Source organism: Felis catus, chromosome B4 (genome assembly GCF_018350175.1).
Source record: "Felis catus isolate Fca126 chromosome B4, F.catus_Fca126_mat1.0, whole genome shotgun sequence".
In the NCBI taxonomy this organism is placed as follows: Eukaryota; Metazoa; Chordata; class Mammalia; order Carnivora; family Felidae; genus Felis; species Felis catus.
In genome coordinates this window covers 7,110,722-7,121,275 of record NC_058374.1, presented here as the reverse complement: position 1 = coordinate 7,121,275, position 10,554 = coordinate 7,110,722, and the positions used below count along the sequence as shown (strand labels likewise).

General features: G+C 44.0%; 1 long non-coding RNA gene across 1 annotated transcript; it reads right to left on the bottom strand.

Annotated features, from left to right (window-relative positions):
• Nucleotides 1-1,223: 1,223 nt before the first annotated feature.
• Nucleotides 1,224-10,182, bottom strand: LOC123386809. Its single transcript, XR_006601253.1, has 3 exons — nucleotides 9,845-10,182; nucleotides 7,776-7,976; nucleotides 1,224-1,437 (listed from the first exon to the last, which is right to left on the bottom strand). It is a non-coding gene; the product is annotated as an uncharacterized LOC123386809 (long non-coding RNA).
• Nucleotides 10,183-10,554: the final 372 nt, after the last annotated feature.

Genomic DNA, 10,554 nt, shown 5'->3' with positions numbered 1-10,554 from the left:
TCCACAGTCTTAAACATCACTAGCACTGCACCAAGGATAGGTAACTAATTTTTCCTAGGAAAGTAACGGCAGATTTTTTTTTTAAAAAGAGAATGTGGTGCTTAGATTGCATCTTGAAGCATAAATGGGAATGTAACTGAAGATAAGGGAGAAAGAACATTCCTGGTCTCTAGAGCAACTCGTGCACTTTGGAAGCATCTGGTATGTTCTAGACACTGAAAGAATGTTGCTGTCAGCTGCCAGTTCCCTGTGAAATTTTGCTGGAAATAAGGCAAGAAACGAAGCTGGAAAGACAGGCAGAGGCCAGAACATGAATAGTCAGCGTGCCCATTCGTCTCTATCTGTGGACTGAATGTTACCAAATACCAGTTACCTCCAGTTACCACCCCCACCCCCCGTCAAATCCATATGTTGAAATCCTAACCCCCAGTGTGGTGGTATTGGGAGGTGAGGCCTTTGGGAAGTGAGCCCTCATGGATGGATTAGTGCCCTTATACAGGAGACCCCAAGAGGCTCCCTCACCCTTTCCACCATGTGAGGACCCAGCAAGAAGATGGGTCTCATGAGACACCGAATCTACTGGTTCCTAGATCTTGGGCCTCCAGCCTCTAGAACTGTGAGAAGTAAATTTCTGTTACGAGCCACCTACCCAACAGCACCCTGTTCTAGCAGTCAGATGGTCTAAAGCACTGGTAGATGTCATTGTAAGGACCTTAAGCAGAGAACGGACATGATCCGATTTGTGTTTTTGAAATTTTCCTTGGGAATAGTGTGTGAGATGAATTGGAGGGGCCGGAGAGATCAAGCAGGAAGCAGTTGTGATAATCTAAGTGCGAGGTGATGAGGGCCTGAACTTTGAAGCATATGTATCGCTTGAAGCACCAATGTTTTCATTTAACGCCTAATGATAGTAATTAACTTGGAATGACTCCAGCAAGAATAGTTGTATTTGTAGTCCCTGAGCTTTATCCAAGAAGTGGAGAAGGTGATCTTGTTTCTGCCGTTTCCAGATAGAAGACTAATGAGGAGACCTTGGGTCCCCACCCCCTAAGACTGAGATAGACATGTATGATCCTAAAATACGGAGTCCTTTCTTCTATTCACTGTGGAACAGAAGAATGGAAAGGGGCTAACGTGGGGTTCCTACCTGAAGCAGAGACTCCCCAACCTTTCTGAGCAAAGTCCATGTCGGCAGAATAACATACCACATAAGCACACATAGCTCATCCTTTCTTTTTCCTCTTTTTATAAGCAAACCTCTGGTAACAGCAATGGCCACTGGAGAAGCCAGTTGGGGGTACCGATGACGGTGGGGAGGACTGTGGATCTATCTGCTTTGGCAACGGGCCATGGATAATTCATTCTTGGTCCCCAAGGTTCACCTGGGTCCCCAAGGTGTCTTTAAATTGAGATATGGGAAGTTTGCAGTCCAAAACACTGTTGAAAAAGATTGTAGGCTTAGCAAAGCAATACACAACACATTAAATTCATAATACCATAACTGTGGTTAAAAGCTGACAATACCAGCAATTGAAAACTCTAACTCGGGCAGAATTTCCTAAGTCACCTAACATCCATTCATCCCTCCTCCTTCCTGACGGAGCTCAGAATTTGTTGAGGGATATATTCTCCTCTCCACAGCCAAGCATGAGATCCAAGGCTGGCCCATCCATAGCTGCAGATGGTAGGTTCTAGATTGTCTACAGAAGTCCAATTCTCCTTGCTGATGATTGGGTTATGCACTGGCAAGTCACCAGGCTTTTCTAGACATGCCTGTGTCCAAATGTAATGCCTGGAAAGGCTTCACCTACTTTGCAACCTTGAGAGACATAAGCATGGGGGGCAGAAGAGCCAAGACAGACCCAAAGAAGTGGGGCTACCATGACCCTGGACTTGCTGTGACATGGAACAGTGAATACCCTTATGGTTTAAGCCACGTGAGTCGGATTTGTGTCATTTGTTGTCAGAACCTTCCTGATACAATGACACACCTGGAGTGATCGTGTACTAGGGACAGAACTCCCTTTGGAAATTGTTGTGAAGTTCGCAAGCCCCTTAAAGAGCAGTTTAGGCTTTTCAGAAGAATTCTGAGCTAGAGTCGTTGATAAATGCTGAAAACTACTGGTGGTAGTTTGTCAGAACCAAATTGTATGAATCCTGCTAATTTCTTTACTAAGTTGGTACTAGGAAGCCCTTCCAAGTGTATGCGAAATGAAGATTTAACAGCCGGTGGCAGGGCATCCATTTTTGAGCCAGCTCTTGGCAGAGGGTGGAGTCCAAACAATATTTTAAAAAGAAACATTGTCCTAAAAATACCTGATGACATTTCACCATGGTGGAGGCACTGGTGGGCAACGTTTCCTACAATAAGTGTTCCCAGTAATAGCTAACCTGCTGTTTGTTGAATATAAGCTGTAGATAAAACACACTGCTAAATGATCACTACCAGGGGAGAGTTTATTACAATTATGGTAATTAGAAAAGACTCTCATCAATTCATTTTGGCTTAGAATGCAGAAACCAGTGAAAAATTCTTTTCTATTCCTCCCTTGATGGATGGATGTAGACTTTCCCCTCGACACTTGTCTCTATTTTTCATTAAAAATTTGGACTGTCTCATCAAAGCCAATGATCTGTTCTCTCTCTCTTTAAAGATTTTCTTTATTGTATTTGATCATATTGTATTGCATTTTAAATGTGTATTTATTTATGTGAGAGGGACAGAGCACGAGAGAGAGGCAGAAAGAAAGGGAGACAGAGAATCCCAAGTAAGCCTGGGGCTGTCAGCCCAGAGTCTGATGCTGGGCTCTATCTCATGAACGTGAGATCATGACCTGAGCCGAAAACCAAGAGTCTGATGCTTAACCCGCTGAGCACCCAGGTGCCCCTAAAGATTTTATTTTTAAGTAATTTTAAGTATTTTAAGTAATTTTTAAGTAAAATTCCATTTTATTTTACACCCCAAATGGGGCTTGAACTCACAACCCCGAGATCAAGAGCTGTACCCTCCACTGACAGAGCCAGCCAGGCACTTCTGTTCTCTGTTTTCATTTTTTTGGTAAACCAATGGGTAGTATTGCATTCTCTCTGAAGAGCAGTTGTGAAAATTTACATAATTTTAATTGAAAGATGTTTCATCCTCATGTATAATAAGGAAACCATTGCCCGGGGGGAGCCTGGGATCTTGGAAACAGCCCTGTGTTCTTTTTTCTCTGCTGGTTTCTTCCCTTTGCTTTAATATAAAATATTTGTGAAATGTACCAGAAACGTAGATGAGAAAGCATCTCATCAAGAAATTATACTAATATTTCTCTTTTAGGTTGCAAGGAATAAAAATTTTCTCTTACTTTAAATGATGGCTTGTCATCTTTAATCCTAAGGAAGAAAGAAGGAAGGAAAGAGAGAAAGGAAGAAAAAAAGGGAAAAGAAAGGAAGGAAAGAAAGAAAAGAAAGAAAGAAGGAAGGAAGGAAGGAAGGAAGGAAGGAAGGAAGGAAGGAAGAAAGGAGGAGAGGAGAGGAGAGGAGAGGAGAGGAGAGGAGAAAAAGAAAGAAAGAAAGAAAGAAAAAAAGAAAGAAAGAGAAAGAAAGAGGAATTGGGGAAATACATCAGTGATTGGACATCAACTACCCCAGAGAAAGAAGAACAACGGCTTCTTATCAGTTAGGACACAGTCCCAGCATAAATAACAACAAGAACTCTGGGGACCAGACATCTTTGCGTGCCCTCAGAATTGGACACCTGTCACTCCCCACTTGGATTGCCACACTTGTGACTTTGTTTCTTTTCCATCTGGTCCCCCCTTTGTTGCCTGTGATAGTTTCACTGTGTATAGAATTTGCGGTTGGTAGCACTTTTTCTTTTAGCATTTTAAAGTTACTCCTTACGGTCTTGTGGCTCACATCGTTTTCTCAAGTCAGTCCTCATGCCTGCTGTCCACACTTCCAGTTTTGAAAATTTCTGTTTTTAATTTGATATTTTGTAATGTTTATTTATTCCTGAGAGAGAGAGAGAGAGAGCATGAGTGGGGGAGGGGCAGAGAGCAAGGGAGACACAGAATCAGAAGCAGGCTCCAGGCTCTTCAGCACAGAGACCAATGTGGGGCTCGAACCCACAGACCGTGAGATCATGACTTGAGCCAAAGTCGGACACTTGACTGAGTCACCCAGGTGCCCTGAAATTCTTTTTTTTTTTTAATTTCTGACTTAGCCAGATAATTTGCTAAACCTGTGTCAAGTTCACGAATACTTTCTTTTGAAGATTCAAACGCTGTTAGTATCATCTAGTAAGTATTTTGTTTCAGGAATTACAGTTCAGTCCTGCAATTTTCATTTTGTCCTTTGTAAGAGTTCCTTTTCCCTCCTGAAACACCCCTATCTCTTACCCACTGTATTCACCTCTCTCTACATGTTCAAAATAAATAATTGTTTTTAAACTCTTTTTTTTAACATTTTATTTTTAAGTAATCTCTACACCCAATGTGGGGCTTGAACTCACAACCCTGAGATCAAGAGTCAAATGCTTTACTGACTGAACCAGCCAGGTGCCCCTGTCTTAAAATTCTTGATGCTTGGAGGGGGTTCCTGGGTGGCAGTTGAGCGACCAACTCTTGATTTTGGCTTGGGTCATGATCCCGGGGTCATGGTACCAAGCCCTGAGCTGGGCTCTGTGCTGAGCATTGAGCCTGCCTGAGAATCGCTCTCTTTCTGCCCCTGTCTCCTATTTGCACACACACACTCTCTCTCTCTCAAATAAAATACAATAAAAATAAAAATAAATAAAAATAAAATCTTAAAAAAATAAGGTGAAATAAACTTCTTGACGCTAATTCCAATAACTGGAGTTAATTGCAGGTCTGATTGTATTGGCTGGTTTTTCTTGATTACTGGTCAGTGTCTTCTGTCTGTTTGCATGCCTCGTGATTTTCCTTATTGTATCTAAGACCTGCAAAGACAACGAAGCCAGACACGCAATAATGTCTTGATTTTATTTCTTAGGCAACGTAGGCTGTCCTCTTCCATGAACCAAGGAGAAGGGCTCACCATTCAGATTCCTTCTAGAGTCGGATCGACCTGGGTCTCCGCTGAAGTTTTAATTAGATGAGGATGAGGTCCTTCAAACCCCCACACTACCGCTGACTTTTGGAGATTATTGACGTTTGAGCTGATGGGCTTCCGTTTGTAATATTTTTCATTTACTTTTGGATTCACCCCACGGGAGCCCTGGAACTGAGCCCTGTGGGAAAGCTCGAGGTCTCCGCTATCTTGCTCTGCATGTTAGCCCGTTCTTTCCAGGTCTTTTTTTTTTTTTTTTTTTTTTTTGCCAGGGTTTGAGGGCAGGGGTAGACATGTGAGAGTGGCTGGGCCAATTTATTTTTGCAGCTGGGACACGTCCACAGTAGATTCTGGAGCCTCCAGTACCCCCAAAGCTCAGGCGATGTCTTCTCCTCTCTGCAGGGTCCCCCCAGGACCCTGCCACACCAGCCCAGAAAGTCTTCCCCAGGAACACAGCTGTCCTGGCTCCCTTGGCCAGCCTGGGGCTCATTTCTCTGCAATTCAGTTCATTAAGACTTTCTTTGTGCCTGGTCTTTGTTAGCCTCATGGGAAAGTGTGATTTTTATATGTCTGGGTTTTTCTTGCTATTTCCACGTGAATGAAGTTCTTCATGTCCTTCTACGTTCTAAGCTGAAGTAGAGGTCGGAATCAAACGTCTGAATTTGAGAAAATGAAACCATAAAGGCACAAGGGGGAATATATGGGCGAATTTATTTCACAGTGTGGAGTGGAGAAAGTGCTTTCAAGGCAAGAGCCAAACCTTAGAATCTCAGAAGTCAGAAGGAAAATGATTTAATCTCTACCTTTCTCCGTCATGTGCATAACATATATAGATGTATATATACACACAGACATAGATATGGAGATCTACATCTGTATTTATAGATGGATCTATAGATCTTTTCAACTTCAGTATAGTAAGATATACCAAAGACAGACGACAAACAGAAATCTTTGGAAACACATGAGATAAAGATTGCGTCAAAAAAAACATATGAAGCGTTTTTTTTTAATAGATAAATTTTAAGAAGAAAATGGAAAAGGGGGGTAGTTACAATAAAAATCAGCGTACATAGAATATCGACCTGGACAGATGCCCACACTCACTGAGCATTAAGAAGTGCGAGTGGGACCTGAGACCCGAATTTTGTCCCAAATCTTAACAGAACTCGGTGCCAGCAAAGGTTTGGGAAACCAGCCTCGCACGCTCTGTGGATGGGGCTGGAAACTAGCACCGCATCCTTAGAGGTGCTCGTTTCGTGTTACCTCAGAGTGTTGCTAATATCTAACGAAATTGGACACCCTACGACCCAGCGATTTCAGTTCCAGAGAAGTAGTCTAAAGGATGCTGAAAATGCACATAAGGGCATATCCAAAAGTGTAATTGCTACGTTGTTTGCAAAGACAAAAACCAAACTAAACAAACCAAACGAAAACAAAAAACCCAGAAAATAACATCGATGTCCGTAATGGGGGCTGGTTAAAAATTTACAGTATATCATCTCCGTGGAATACTCCACAGCCAGGAGGAAATTAGTAGAGAGGTATGTACTCATACAGAAAGATTGCCCAGGTTCCCTGTCAAGTATAAAAATCAAGATGCAGATTAATATGATCTATATGTCCTCCTCTGTATTAAAAAAATAAAAAAGAGCTCCATTGATGTGTGTCTCCAGATGATATCTGGAAGGTACACAAGGAATTGTTGAGGACAGAAACCGGGCCTCCGGGATGGAAGGAGGTTTGTGTTTCATTGTGAACCATATTATTATTTGAAGTTTAAGACATCGAGTTTTAAAACATTTTGCTAAAGTAAAGGAAGTTATCCCTATGCTATGAAGCAGGGCATTTCACACTAAGGTTTGTGACGAACTGACCTATCACAGACTGCGTCACATTCTCTTTCGATTATTCTCAGAGTCTAGACCAGAGCCTCTCAGACGGGGGAATGTATGCACAAAGGAAAACGTGAATTTATTGACAACGCATGCGGCATATGCAAATTTGAAGAAGCTACTGACGCCTTCAAAATGCCTGTGAAAGTAGCAAACCTCCTCTTTGGGTGTCCAGATCATGGCTTACTTTGCTGCCCGGAAGTCAGGGTTACCTGTCACCAAGGCTTTAAAAAAACACACAAATGAACTTTTGCCCTTGGGAGGGGCTGAGCTGTCGTGACAGAAGGAAAAAGGATCTTTCTCGTCTTGTATGAACTGTAACAGCATTTTGGAAATCAGGGACACACGGGTCAGGGAGTCAGGAGCCTGGGTACTGTCGTCTTTGCTCGAGTAGCAACTAGCACGTAACCTGAAGTGAGTTACTTTTCCTATCTGGGCTCCATTTGTGAAATGTTGGCTCACGGCTAAGGTGGTCTATCCCTCTAAAATTAAAAACAAAAGCAAAACCGAAAAAACGTAAGCAGCACACCCCATTTATATTTTCTAAAATTTCTGTTTTTGTGTAACTATCCTGATGTTAATTCACTTTCCTGGAGAGACCCAACCCAGTCTGCGGACTTTACTCCTTATCGATCTGGGGCTAGGTTTTGATTATCCGTGGACACCTCGGCTCTCGAAACTTGGTTACTTTGATTTTGGGGGCTGTATAAGCTCAGAGACATGCATCAAACATGTTTCTGGTTTCCTAGATTATCTACGGATAGATAGATGTGTAGACCTATTTAGTGCTGAGTTTTTTCTCATTCACCCCGGTGAAGGAATATTTACCTGTTGAGTTTACTCTCACCATCCTTTGGAACTTCCAAACTTCAGCTGGAAGCTAGAGTAAAGCCCCAGGTTTTTTTTCTTAAGCCTTCCAACAAGGTTCCCCAGTGACTCTGGGAAAAGCCATTCCATAGCTGGGTTTCTGACGTGCCGAACTCTGCCAATTTGCTGTGTAGTCACCTCGATTGCCTGATGCTCAGGTCCCTGCACCGAGGACACAGTTAAGATGAACAATGGCTCATTCCAAGGGCTCATTTAGCTCTAAAACTAGAAAACCGAAGACTATCTATCAGTAGGTGAGACAGACCTGTGCTGGAACAGAGCCAACGGGAGTTCAATTAAGCAGAGACAGATCCGGGGAGAAAAGGGGGGTCTGCATTTAAACACTGGCGGAGTCTCCTTAGAAACGGCTGGTGCGAGGCCACCGCGGTCGACACATGGCTAAACCTGTGCCCCCAACCCCATCCCAGGGAAGCCATTGAGGACAAAGCCTGTGTAATCTAAGATACTTCTGTCTCCTGGAGAAAATCAACTTGTAGCAACATTGCAGGGCTGCATATACCTTAGGACAGAAATGCTGCAGCCTGCTTCTTAGAGAGCAGTTATGCTTTCTCGGGTCCTATATTTATTTGCAATAAATACAGTTTAAAAAAAAAAAGGCTTTCTTTTTACCAGGAACGTTTTTACCAGATCGTCTTTCTTTTTCATTAGATCAATGGTTTCCAAAAAATGGGGTGGTGGACACAATATAATGGTGTGTGGGAGGGACCCCTGGCTGGCTCGGTCCGTGGAGCACAGGACTCTTCACCTTGGGGTTGTGAGTTCAAGCCCCACATTGGGTGTAGCGATGACTTAAAAAAATAAAATCTTCTTAAAAAATGGTGTATGGGAGGGAGTGCCTGGGTGGCTCAGTCGGTTAAGTGTCCGACTTCAGGTCATGATCTCACAGTTCGTGAGTTTGAGCCCATGTTGGGCTCTGTGCTGACAGCTCAGAACCTGGAGCCTGCTTCGGATTCTGGGTCTCCCTCTCTCTGCCCCTCCTCTGCTCATGCTCTGTCTCTCTCTCAAAAATAAAAATAAACATTAAAAAAAATTTTTTTAATGGTGTATGGGAGGAAAATTGAGAGCTTCTTTTCTTAACGTTTATTTATTTTTGAGAGAGAGAGAGAGAGAGAGAGAGGGAGCGCAAGCGGGGTAGGAGCAGAGAGAAAGGGAGACTCAGAATCCGGAGCAGGATCCAGCCTCTGAGCTGTGAGCACAGAGCCCGACGCGGGGTTTGAACTCTCAGACTGTGAGATCATGACCTGAGTCAAAGTCACACTCTTAACCGACTGAGCCAGCCAGGTGTGCCGAGCTTCCAATTAAATTTATTTTTCTCTCATTCTTTAAATTCTTCTCCCCCCTTTTGTTATCTTATACTATATCTAATTTATTAGTAATAGTAACATATTAGTAGTAGTAGCAATATAATATGTTAGTGTATAAACAATTCTATAAATTATGCCTAACAATCATCGTGCACTTAATAAAGAGTGTAGACTCAATTCTTTCGTATTTATTTCCTTTTTACAGGCAGGGTTGTGACGCAATGCACAGTTTTGGAGGCCACTACTTGAGAATCTGGAGTTTAAGTCACGGGTCTGCAACTCCCTCCTCCCTGCTTAAAAAAGTGACCGCATTGCACGGAAACACAGGCTGTTGTGATAGCCGGGCATCTCCCTAACCCGCTCCGAGGTGATGACCTCCAATAAGGGTACAAAGGGAGTGAAAAGAGAGATTCAGAGCGAGTTAGGAGTATGAACGCTTCGAGTAAGATTGGCAGTGAAAGCAATTGTACATTCTCAGCGACATAACTGTATAACCACTTACAAAATGTTAAAGCAAATGATCCGTGTTCTGGCACGGAGGGGACCTCGGATTATGGACCCCGTTTCTCTACCCCTTCTTCCTCCGGCCGTGGAGCAGGACCTTTGGAAGTCTCGCAAGCCCCTGGAGGACGGAGCCCGGGGACGGGGAAGCTTGCACATACCTTGACCAGCCCACTGAGGTCCTGGACCTTCCATTCATCTTACCTGGAAGTCATCTGACTTGTTTGTTGAACGGGGTATTTTAATACCGGAGTCTCCCTCGGCTACGTAGGGAAAATAAATGGTGGGCTTTGAAATCGTGGGCACAAAGAGCCAGTGGATGGCCCCACAGCAGAGCTGGCTGTCTACACAGCATGATTCAACTTCACTCTGAGAGCACAGGAAAAGACCCATATCTTTCTTCACCTTGTGTCATGATACCAAATCCTCTCCGGTCCAATAGCACCGTTTGGACTTGTGGAATTTCCTGCAACAAGTTTTGAATCTCAGGCCGGGCTCCCCACCACCAGACGCGCTCAGCTGTGACCTTCTCAATTGCCCACGGCATCCCCCCCCCCCGCCCCAGTCACCTCCCCAGTCTGGGCATAGCCCGGGCCGCCCCCTAACCCAGTAGTGCAAGGAACCCTTCCCGGGGCAGAGCCTCCGGTAGAAAACCAAACCCGTGTGTGCGAACCCAAACATGTTTCTTTTACAAAATCTGGGTAAGAAAATGGAGCTGCTGTCACTCCCAGGGCAGGGGGACTGGTGAGCAAAAGTCGATGAGCGACACAATCACCAGATGCACATGAAGCGGGGTACTGATCGAACCAGCTGCTGCACAGGGTGGTTCCCGGACGTGTGGCACTCACGACGCTCCGTCCCCAGACAGTTCCGAGGCTCTCCTCCCGACAGTTAACGAGCCAGCTCCCCCGGAT